At 52.1% G+C, this 12,693-nt stretch overlaps 1 protein-coding gene across 1 annotated transcript in view; it reads left to right on the forward strand.

Moving 5' to 3' along the window:
• LOC147709921 (collagen alpha-1(XII) chain-like) overlaps positions 1 to 12,693 on the forward strand; it is a 185,858-nt gene that overhangs the window by 20,705 nt on the left and 152,460 nt on the right. The gene's annotated exons all lie outside the window — the stretch shown is intronic.

Consider the following 12,693-nt stretch of genomic DNA (forward strand, 5'->3'; position numbering starts at 1 on the left):
ACTTACTGGGCCTGGCACACAGAGTTACTTACTGGACCTGGCACACACAGAGTCACTTACTGGAACAGGGACTCATACAGAGTCAGTTACTGGACCTGGCACACACAGAGTCACTTACTGTACCTGGCACACACAGAGTCACTTACTGGACCTGACACACAGAGTCACTTACTGGACCTGGCACACACAGAGTCACTTACTGGGCCTGGCACACAGAGTCACTTACTGGACCTGGCGCACACAGCGTCACTTTCTGGACCTGGCACACACAGAGTCACTTACTGGGCCTGGCACACAGAGTCACTTACTGGACCTGGCACACACAGAGTCGCTTACTGGGCCTGGCACACACAGAGTCACTTACAGGACCTGACACACAAAGAGTCACTTACTGGACCTGGCGCACACAGCGTCACTTACTGGACCTGGCACACACAGAGTCACTTACTGGGCCTGGCACACACAGAGTCACTTACAGGACCTGACACACACAGAGTCACTTACTGGACCTGGGACTCATACAGAGTCACTTACTGGACCTGGGACTCATACAGAGTCACTTACAGGACCTGGCACACAGGGTCACCTACTGGGCCTGGCATACACAGAGTCACTTACAGGACCTGACACACACAGAGTCACTTACTGGACCTGGCGCACACAGCGTCACTTACTGGACCTGGCACACACAGAGTCACTTACTGGGCCTGGCACACACAGAGTCACTTACTGGACCTGGGACTCATACAGAGTTACTTACTGGACCTGGCACACACAGAGTCACTTACTGGACCTGGCACACACAAGTCACTTACTGGACCTGGCACTCACAAAGTCACTTACTGGACCTGGCGCACACAGCGTCACTTACTGGACCTGGCACACACAGAGTCACTTACTGGACGTGGCACACACAGAGTCACTTACTGGACCTAGCACACAGAGTCACTTACTGGACCTGGCACACACAGAGTCACTTACTGGAACAGGGACTCATACAGAGTCACTTACTGGACCTGGCACACACAGAGTCACTTACTGGACCTGGCACACACAGAGTCACTTACTGGAACAGGGACTCATACAGAGTCACTTACTGGACCTGGCACAGACAGAGTCACTTACTGGACCTGGCACTCACAGAGTCACTTACTGGACCTGGCACACACAGAGTCACTTACTGGAACAGGGACTCATACAGAGTCACTTACTGGACCTGGCACAGACAGAGTCACTTACTGGACCTGGCACACACAGAGTCACTTACTGGACCTGGCACACAGAGTTACTTACTGGACCTGGCACACACATAGTCACTTACTGGAACAGGGACTCATACAGAGTCAGTTACTGGACCTGGCACACACAGAGTCACTTACTGGACCCGGCACACACAGAGTCACTTACTGGACCTGGCATACAGAGTTACTTACTGGACCTGGCACACACAGAGTCACTTACTGGACCTGGCACACACAGAGTCACTTACTGGACCTGGCACACTTACAGAGTCACTTACTGGACCTGGCACACACAGAGTCACTTACTGGACCTGGCATACAGAGTTACTTACTGGACCTGGCACACACAGAGTCACTTACTGGACCTGGCACACTTACAGAGTCACTTACTGGAACAGGGACTCATACAGAGTCACTTGCCACTTACTGGAACAGGGACTCATACAGAGTCAGTTACTGGACCTGGCACACAGAGTCACTTACTGGACCTGGCGCACACAGCGTCACTTACTGGAACAGGGACTCATACAGAGTCAGTTACTGGACCTGGCACACACAGAGTCACTTACTGGACCTGGCGCACACAGCGTCACTTACTGGACCTGGCACACACAGAGTCACTTACTGGGCCTGGCACACAGAGTCACTTACTCGACCTGGCACACAGAGTCACTTACTGGACCAGGCACACACAGAGTCACTTACTGGGCCTGTCACACAGAGTTACTTACTGGAACAGGGACTCATACAGAGTCAGTTACTGGACCTGGCACACACAGAGTCACTTACTGGACCTGGCACACACAGAGTCACTTACTGGGCCTGGCACACACAGAGTCACTTACTGGACCTGGCACACACAGAGTCATTTACTGGAACAGGGACTCATACAGAGTCAGGTACTGGACCTGGCACACACAGAGTCACTTACTGGACCTGGCACACACAAGTCACTTACTGGACTTGGCACTCACAAAGTCACTTACTGGACCTGGCACACACAGAGTCACTTACTGGAACAGGGACTCATACAGAGTCACTTACTGGACCTGGCACACACAAGTCACTTACTGGACTTGGCACTCACAAAGTCACTTACTGGACCTGGCGCACACAGCGTCACTTACTGGACCTGGCACACACAGAGTCACTTACTGGACGTGGCACACACAGAGTCACTTACTGGAACAGGGACTCATACAGAGTCACTTACTGGACCTGGCACACACAGAGCCACTTACTGGACCTGGCACACACAGAGTCACTTACTGGACTTGGCACTCACAAAGTCACTTACTGGACCTGGCACACTCAGAGTCACTTACTGGACCTGGCACACACAGAGTCACTTACTGGACCTGGCACACACAGAGTCACTTACTGGACCTGGCACACAGAGTCACTTACTAGACCTGGCACACACAGAGTCACTTACTGGGCCTGGCACACAGAGTTACTTACTGGACCTGGCACACACAGAGTCACTTACTGGAACAGGGACTCATACAGAGTCAGTTACTGGACCTGGCACACACAGAGTCACTTACTGTACCTGGCACACACAGAGTCACTTACTGGACCTGACACACAGAGTCACTTACTGGACCTGGCACACACAGAGTCACTTACTGGGCCTGGCACACAGAGTCACTTACTGGACCTGGCGCACACAGCGTCACTTTCTGGACCTGGCACACACAGAGTCACTTACTGGGCCTGGCACACAGAGTCACTTACTGGACCTGGCACACACAGAGTCGCTTACTGGGCCTGGCACACACAGAGTCACTTACAGGACCTGACACACAAAGAGTCACTTACTGGACCTGGCGCACACAGCGTCACTTACTGGACCTGGCACACACAGAGTCACTTACTGGGCCTGGCACACACAGAGTCACTTACAGGACCTGACACACACAGAGTCACTTACTGGACCTGGGACTCATACAGAGTCACTTACTGGACCTGGGACTCATACAGAGTCACTTACAGGACCTGGCACACAGGGTCACCTACTGGGCCTGGCATACACAGAGTCACTTACAGGACCTGACACACACAGAGTCACTTACTGGACCTGGCGCACACAGCGTCACTTACTGGACCTGGCACACACAGAGTCACTTACTGGGCCTGGCACACACAGAGTCACTTACTGGACCTGGCACACACAGAGTCACTTACTGGACCTGGCACACTTACAGAGTCACTTACTGGACCTGGCACACACAGAGTCACTTACTGGACCTGGCATACAGAGTTACTTACTGGACCTGGCACACACAGAGTCACTTACTGGACCTGGCACACTTACAGAGTCACTTACTGGAACAGGGACTCATACAGAGTCACTTGCCACTTACTGGAACAGGGACTCATACAGAGTCAGTTACTGGACCTGGCACACAGAGTCACTTACTGGACCTGGCGCACACAGCGTCACTTACTGGAACAGGGACTCATACAGAGTCAGTTACTGGACCTGGCACACACAGAGTCACTTACTGGACCTGGCGCACACAGCGTCACTTACTGGACCTGGCACACACAGAGTCACTTACTGGGCCTGGCACACAGAGTCACTTACTCGACCTGGCACACAGAGTCACTTACTGGACCTGGCACACACAGAGTCACTTACTGGGCCTGTCACACAGAGTTACTTACTGGAACAGGGACTCATACAGAGTCAGTTACTGGACCTGGCACACACAGAGTCACTTACTGGACCTGGCACACACAGAGTCACTTACTGGGCCTGGCACACACAGAGTCACTTACTGGACCTGGCACACACAGAGTCATTTACTGGAACAGGGACTCATACAGAGTCAGGTACTGGACCTGGCACACACAGAGTCACTTACTGGACCTGGCACACACAAGTCACTTACTGGACTTGGCACTCACAAAGTCACTTACTGGACCTGGCACACACAGAGTCACTTACTGGAACAGGGACTCATACAGAGTCACTTACTGGACCTGGCACACACAAGTCACTTACTGGACTTGGCACTCACAAAGTCACTTACTGGACCTGGCGCACACAGCGTCACTTACTGGACCTGGCACACACAGAGTCACTTACTGGACGTGGCACACACAGAGTCACTTACTGGAACAGGGACTCATACAGAGTCACTTACTGGACCTGGCACACACAGAGCCACTTACTGGACCTGGCACACACAGAGTCACTTACTGGACTTGGCACTCACAAAGTCACTTACTGGACCTGGCACACTCAGAGTCACTTACTGGACCTGGCACACACAGAGTCACTTACTGGACCTGGCACACACAGAGTCACTTACTGGACCTGGCACACAGAGTCACTTACTAGACCTGGCACACACAGAGTCACTTACTGGGCCTGGCACACAGAGTTACTTACTGGACCTGGCACACACAGAGTCACTTACTGGAACAGGGACTCATACAGAGTCAGTTACTGGACCTGGCACACACAGAGTCACTTACTGTACCTGGCACACACAGAGTCACTTACTGGACCTGACACACAGAGTCACTTACTGGACCTGGCACACACAGAGTCACTTACTGGGCCTGGCACACAGAGTCACTTACTGGACCTGGCGCACACAGCGTCACTTTCTGGACCTGGCACACACAGAGTCACTTACTGGGCCTGGCACACAGAGTCACTTACTGGACCTGGCACACACAGAGTCGCTTACTGGGCCTGGCACACACAGAGTCACTTACAGGACCTGACACACAAAGAGTCACTTACTGGACCTGGCGCACACAGCGTCACTTACTGGACCTGGCACACACAGAGTCACTTACTGGGCCTGGCACACACAGAGTCACTTACAGGACCTGACACACACAGAGTCACTTACTGGACCTGGGACTCATACAGAGTCACTTACTGGACCTGGGACTCATACAGAGTCACTTACAGGACCTGGCACACAGGGTCACCTACTGGGCCTGGCATACACAGAGTCACTTACAGGACCTGACACACACAGAGTCACTTACTGGACCTGGCGCACACAGCGTCACTTACTGGACCTGGCACACACAGAGTCACTTACTGGGCCTGGCACACACAGAGTCACTTACTGGACCTGGGACTCATACAGAGTTACTTACTGGACCTGGCACACACAGAGTCACTTACTGGACCTGGCACACAGAGTCACTTACTGGAACAGGGACTCATACAGAGTCAGTTACTGGATCTGGCACACAGAGTCACTTACTGGACCTGGCACACAGAGTCACTTACTGGACCCGGCACACACAGAGTCACTTACTGGACCTGGCACACAGAGTCACTTACTGGACCTGGCACACAGAGTCACTTACTGGACCCGGCACACACAGAGTCACTTACTGGGCCTGGCACACAGAGTCACTTACTGGACCCGGCAAACACAGAGTCACTTACAGGACCTGGCGCACACAAAGTCACTTACAGGGCCTGGCACACAGAGTCACTTACTGGGCCTGGCATACACAGAGTCACTTACTGGACCTGGCACTCATACAGAGTCACTTACTGGACCTGACACACACAGAGTCACTTACTGGACCCGGCACATACAGAGTCACTTACTGGACCTGGCACACAGAGAGTCACTTACTGGACTTGGCACTCACAAAGTCACTTACTGGACCTGGCATACACACAGAGTCACTTACTGGACCTGGCACACACAGAGTCACTTACTGGAACAGGGACTCACACAGAGTCACTTACTGGACCTGGCACACACAGAGTCACTTACTGGACCCGGCACATACAGAGTCACTTACTGGACCTGGCACACAGAGAGTCACTTACTGGACTTGGCACTCACAAAGTCACTTACTGGACCTGGCACACACAGAGTCACTTACTGGACCTGGCACACACAGAGTCACTTACTGGAACAGGGACTCATACAGAGTCAGTTACTGGACCTGGCACAAACAGAGTCACTTACTGTACCTGGCACACACAGAGTCACTTACTGGACCTGGCACACAGAGTCACTTACTGGACCTGGCACACACAGTCACTTACTGGGCCTGGCACACAGAGTCACTTACTGGACCTGGCGCACACAGCGTCACTTACTGGACCTGGCACACAGAGAGTCACTTACTGGGCCTGGCACACAGAGTCATTTACTGGACCTGGCACACACAGAGTCACTTACTGGACCTGGCACACACAGAGTCACTTACTGGAACAGGGACTCATACAGAGTCACGTACTGGACCTGGCACACACAGAGTCACTTACTGGACCTGGCACACCCAGAGTCACTTACTGGAACAGGGACTCATACAGAGTCACTTACTGGACCTGGCACACACAGAGTCACTTACTGGACCTGGCACACCCAGAGTCACTTACTGGACCTGACACACAGAGTCACTTACTGGACCTGGCACACACAGAGTCACTTACTGGACCTGGCACACACAGAGTCACTTACTGGACCTGACACACACAGAGTCACTTACTGGACCTGGCACACACAGAGAGTCACTTACTGGATCTGGCACTCACAGAGTCACTTACTGGACCTGGCACACACAGAGTCACTTACTGGACCTGGCACACAGAGTCACTTACTGGACCTGGCACACACAGAGTCACTTACTGGACCTGGCACACACAGAGAGTCACTTACTGGATCTGGCACACACAGAGTCACTTACTGGACCCGGCACACACAGAGTCACTTACTGGACCTGGCACACACAGAGTCACTTACTGGACCTGACACACACAGAGTCACTTACTGGACCTGACACACACAGAGTCACTTACTGGACCTGGCACACACAGAGTCACTTACTGGGCCTGGCACACAGAGTCACTTACTGGATCTGGCACTCACAGAGTCACTTACTGGACCTGACACACACAGAGTCACTTACTGGACCTGGCACACACAGAGTCACTTACTGGACCCGGCACACACAGAGTCACTTACTGGACCTGGCAAACACAGAGTCACTTACTGGATCTGGCACTCACAGAGTCACTTACTGGACCTGACACACACAGAGTCACTTACTGGACCTGGCACACACAGAGTCACTTACTGGGCCTGGCACACAGAGTCACTTACTGGATCTGGCACTCACAGAGTCACTTACTGGACGTGGCACACACAGAGTCACTTACTGGACCTGGCACACACAGAGTCACTTACTGGGCCTGGCACACAGAGTCACTTACTGGACCTGGCACACTTACAGAGTCACTTACAGGACCTGACACACACAGAGTCACTTACTGGATCTGGCACTCACAGAGTCACTTACTGGACCTGACACACACAGAGTCACTTACTGGGCCTGGCACACAGAGTCACTTACTGGGCCTGGCACACAGAGTCACTTACTGGATCTGGCACTCACAGAGTCACTTACTGGACCTGACACACAGAGTCACTTACTGGACCTGGCACACACAGAGTCACTTACTGGGCCTGGCACACAAACAGAATCACTTAATGGACCTGGCACACACAGAGTCACTTACAGGACCTGACACACACAGAGTCACTTACTGGGCCTGGCACACAGAGTCACTTACTGGGCCTGGCACACAGAGTCACTTGCTGGACCTGGCACACACAGAGTCACTTACTGGACCTGGCACACACAGAGTCACTTACTGGACCTGACACACACAGAGTCACTTACTGGATCTGGCACACACAGAGTCACTTACTGGACCTGGCACTCACAGAGTCACTTACTGGATCTGGCACACAGAGTCACTTACTGGACCTGGCACACACAGAGTCACTTACTGGACCTGACACACACAGAGCCACTTACTGGATCTGGCACACAGAGTCACTTACTGGATCTGGCACACACAGAGTCACTTACTGGACCTGGCACACACAGAGTCACTTACTGGACCTGGCACACACAGAGTCACTTACTGGGCCTGGCACACACACAGAATCACTTAATGGACCTGGCACACACAGAGTCACTTACTGGACCTGGCGCACACACAGAGTCACTTACAGGACCCGGCACACACAGAGTCACTTACTGGGCCTGGCACACAGAGTCACTTACTGGGCCTGGCACACAGAGTCACTTACTGGACCTGGCACACACAGAGTCACTTACTGGACCTGACACACACAGAGTCACTTACTGGATCTGGCACACACAGAGTCACTTACTGGACCTGGCACTCACAGAGTCACTTACTGGATCTGGCACACACAGAGTCACTTACTGGATCTGGCGCACACACAGAGTCACTTACTGGATCTGGCACACACATAGTCACTTACTGGACCTGACACACACAGAGTCACTTACTGGACCTGGCACACACAGAGTCACTTACTGGACCTGGCACACACAGAGTCACTTACTGGACCTGGCACACACAGAGTCACTTACTGGATCTGGCACACACATAGTCACTTACTGGACCTGACACACACAGAGTCACTTACTGGACCTGGCACTCACAGAGTCACTTACTGGGCCTGACACACACAGAGTCACTTACTGGACCTGACACACACAGAGTCACTTACTGGGCCTGGCACACAGAGTCACTTACTGGACCTGGCACACAGAGTCACTTACTGGACCTGGCACACACACAGAGTCACTTACTGGATCTGGCACACACATAGTCACTTACTGGACCTGACACACACAGAGTCACTTACTGGGCCTGGCACACAGAGTCACTTACTGGACCTGGCACACACACAGAGTCACTTACTGGATCTGGCACACACATAGTCACTTACAGGACCTGACACACACAGAGTCACTTACTGGATCTGGCACACACATAGTCACTTACTAGACCTGACACACACAGAGTCACTTACTGGGCCTGGCACACAGAGTCACGTACTGGGCCTGGCACACAGAGTCACTTACTGGACCTGGCACACACAGAGTCACTTACTGGACCTGGCACTCACAGAGTCACTTACTGGATCTGGCACTCACAGAGTCACTTACTGGACCTGTCACACACAGAGTCACTTACTGGACCTGGCACTCACAGAGTCACTTACTGTACCTAGCACACAGAGTCACTTACTGGACCTGGCACACAGAGTCACTTACTGGACCTGGCACACAGAGTCACTTACTGGACCTGGCACACACACAGAGTCACTTACTGGACCTGGCACACTCAAAGTCACTTACTGGACCTGGCACTCAATGTCAAATGGTCTTTATTCGGATTTTGAAATATCCATAAAAGTACAAATCATCACAACCAATAGTACATAAATATATAATCACATAAAAATACATCCATAAAAACGGGTTAAGGATAAAGACTTCAGTATCGACATGAGACCAATGTGCCAGGATAGCAATAAAGTGCAATATACATTCTGTAAACAACAGTTCTAGTGATATTGATGTAAACTTTAGACTAAGTGCAAAACAGCGGATATTAGTGCAAAATAGTTCACTTTATCTATGGCATATTCATGGAAACTCGCGAACGTGTCGCAGATAGCAGAAAGGAGCTTACTCTGAAAATCATGTCACCACTACCTAACTGCTGTATTTCATAAAATGCCAAGTTAAAATCTATAATAGCATGAACTTTAAAATAAGGAATCAAATAGTGTTTAGTATATCTGACATAAAAACCACAGAAAAACAGACAATGTAACAAAGTTTGTTTACAACCGATGCCACACGGGCAAGGCAGGTTCTCCAAATTTTTGTTAAAACCTAGCGGGAAACAGAGTGAATATTTTATACTTCCGTCCCTGAGACGAAATAGCAAACTCCTATTCCATCTCCCTAGATTTTTTCTGAGGTATACCCGTGGCATATTATTATTCTTGCCTGGTGACACCAGAAGAGGGGTGTATCTAATAATCAATGGTTTATGGTGTAGGAAGGTACATCCTGACTATGGTTGCCCCCAACTTTTTGCCCTGTGTTTTAGCTGGTTTTGGACATAGTCGACCTGGGATCCTGCCAATCAGGACCCCAGGCCTACTGCTCTCTCTTTAAAATGGATTCCATGTACCCTAGGTGCATTTCCAATTGGTACTGGGCCACCTTATCAGACCCCGTAACGCAGGGCATAGGTGTACCCAGGGCCGCCAGGGGCTGCAGCATGTATTATGCCACCCCTGGTTGGCCTCCTAAATTTGACACAACTGGCTGCATGACAGCTGGGGCAAAGTCGTGTAATCACCCTTTGCTTTAGGTATAGTAGCTCTATATCTAACCATACAATGGACACCCGAGTTCCTATCAGTCACTCCTATGGCAGGCCTTGACAATCCTGAAGGCAGAGTGCGTGGGCTCGTGTGAACTAGGTTCTGGCCCGAGCCGAGCCCGGTTGCAGCTTGCGGAATCAAGGCCCAATGGCTGTTCCATGATAACGCGTACCACATCGGTAACTTCGGTGTCGCGTTATCAAGGCATGTCGAGTAAGGTGTCATACGAATCGGGATGCTGCCCCCTCACCAATTCTGGCGACGAGGTTAGCATTCCGCCCTTCTAGAGGGACACGACATGTACGTAACTGTGAACCCCGGTTAAAGTTAACTAAAGCCTCAGCTCCACAAAATGGATGCTGCCACCACAGACACGAGTCTGACCTCCTGCTGCTGGGAGTCCTTCCAGCGAGGAGAGCTTGGACAAAGGGTTTCCTGTCGAGGGCGGTGTTCGCACCGTTCCAGACAGGGTTTGTGTATTCTGGGTAGGTAGGGCTTTTGCGAGAAGGTGACTGCGGAGTGGCACCCCGGTGCTCACTACGCATCTGCCGGTCAGAACCAGTTCCAGGGGCGCCAGCCCTGGCCTGGGGAAAGTCCGGCAGGGGAGAGGGGTGTAACTACCCCCCTTCCTGGTCCCACCCTTAGGGCAGGACCTAGTCATGTACCCGCCCCTTTCTTTAGAATAAAGGCCGGAGCGGGGACCCTTCCAGATAAGATCATCTTTGAATCAAGAACTACTTTCTACGAAAGGACACTCAAGACTCTTCTCAAGATTTCTCCCTTGTGACTAAGGAGTAGTCACCCTGCATCAGCGGGCACCATCTAAGAACTCTGCGGTTTGCTGTAAGTCCTTCCTCAAGGAATCCGACGGCCCAGCTCGACGAGAACCGGCTTCCCTGGCACCTCTGACCTCTACCCACGTCATCAGCTCAGCTGTGATCTGTGGGTGCGACGAGACCTCGAGGGACCGGCCATCATCAGAACCTGCACGCTCTTAACCAGCACGACCTTCGAAGCAATTCCCTGGTGAGTGCTCTGGGGTCCGAGAAGCCCCGACCCTGAGCCGCTCCAGCACCGAAGTGCAGTCTCCCAGCATCTCCACGATCTGCGTGGGGCCCTTCTGCTCGCTGCTCAGCACGTTGTCTGGTCACTAGCTGGTGGCTTGTGCCCTTCTGTGACGACATCCGACAATCAACACGGCTGGTCTGGTTGCTCCAGACTGGCCCTTGCTTCCATCTTTGCGAGAAGCACCCCGGACCCTCCTGGTCCACTCAAGACGCCATCTTAGGCCCACCACGTGGCCCTGAGATCTGCCAAGGCTTGTTGCCCCATCCTGGGCCCAGCGACGCCGACAGCATCATCCTTCGTGGGACAGCTCGCACCTCCGCCGTGGTCGCCGACAACGCCTCCTGGTCCGTGAGACTCCAGAGCCTAGCGTCGCCCACTCACCTGGTCGAGGTGACGGCCAACCGGTGCCATCCTGGTACCCTCTGACTACTGGCTAGTAGTACGAACTTGGTCCCCTCTGCTTTCAGGTATCAACAATCTCTGATCCAGGCTTGGATCTCTACAAACTATTCATCACTGGTCGCCGGCCAGCAACTCCTTTTCTTCCGGCTCCTGGCTCGTCAGCGAAGACCCCGACGCCTGTAAGACTTGTGCAGCCGCAGCCCTCGTGGCTAGGTAACTCGGCATTTCGGTGCCTGCATAGCCTCTTTACTCTAGGGTCCCGAGTCCCTCGCTTCCGACTTGCCTTATCGGGTCCGCCCGAGACCTTAAACTTTCCGTGTCCTCGGACACTTGTTTTAATTGTGCACTTGAAGTAATTGCATAAGAGATTTGGTTTGTGCTTAGTACCCTGTCCTCATAAAGAGTACAGGGCTGTTGTGATTCTTAATAAATATACTGTTTATTTTCATAACACTTGTGTGGTGTCCTTTCACTGGGTGTTCAAGGGGTACATGTGTGGTAAACAGCTGGCTTAACGCGCCCTCTCGAGTCTTTAGCCTTAGACTGCTCGTATCCACGCTACTAGGATAGCTGGTCTATAGGTTGACTTACAACCAAACACCATAAGGGTCGTTGGAACGATACATAGCGGTCGCTAGAATAGCGAACGTTGCATATCGGGCCAACTTCTCACATTGGTGAGCAGCGGTTGGGATTTGAGCTTGCTGTTGTTTTACCACACGTATCCTAAGAATATCTTGTTGAAAGATCGCATA

Source organism: Lissotriton vulgaris, chromosome 6 (assembly GCF_964263255.1).
Source record: "Lissotriton vulgaris chromosome 6, aLisVul1.2, whole genome shotgun sequence".
Classification (NCBI taxonomy): domain Eukaryota; kingdom Metazoa; phylum Chordata; class Amphibia; order Caudata; family Salamandridae; genus Lissotriton; species Lissotriton vulgaris.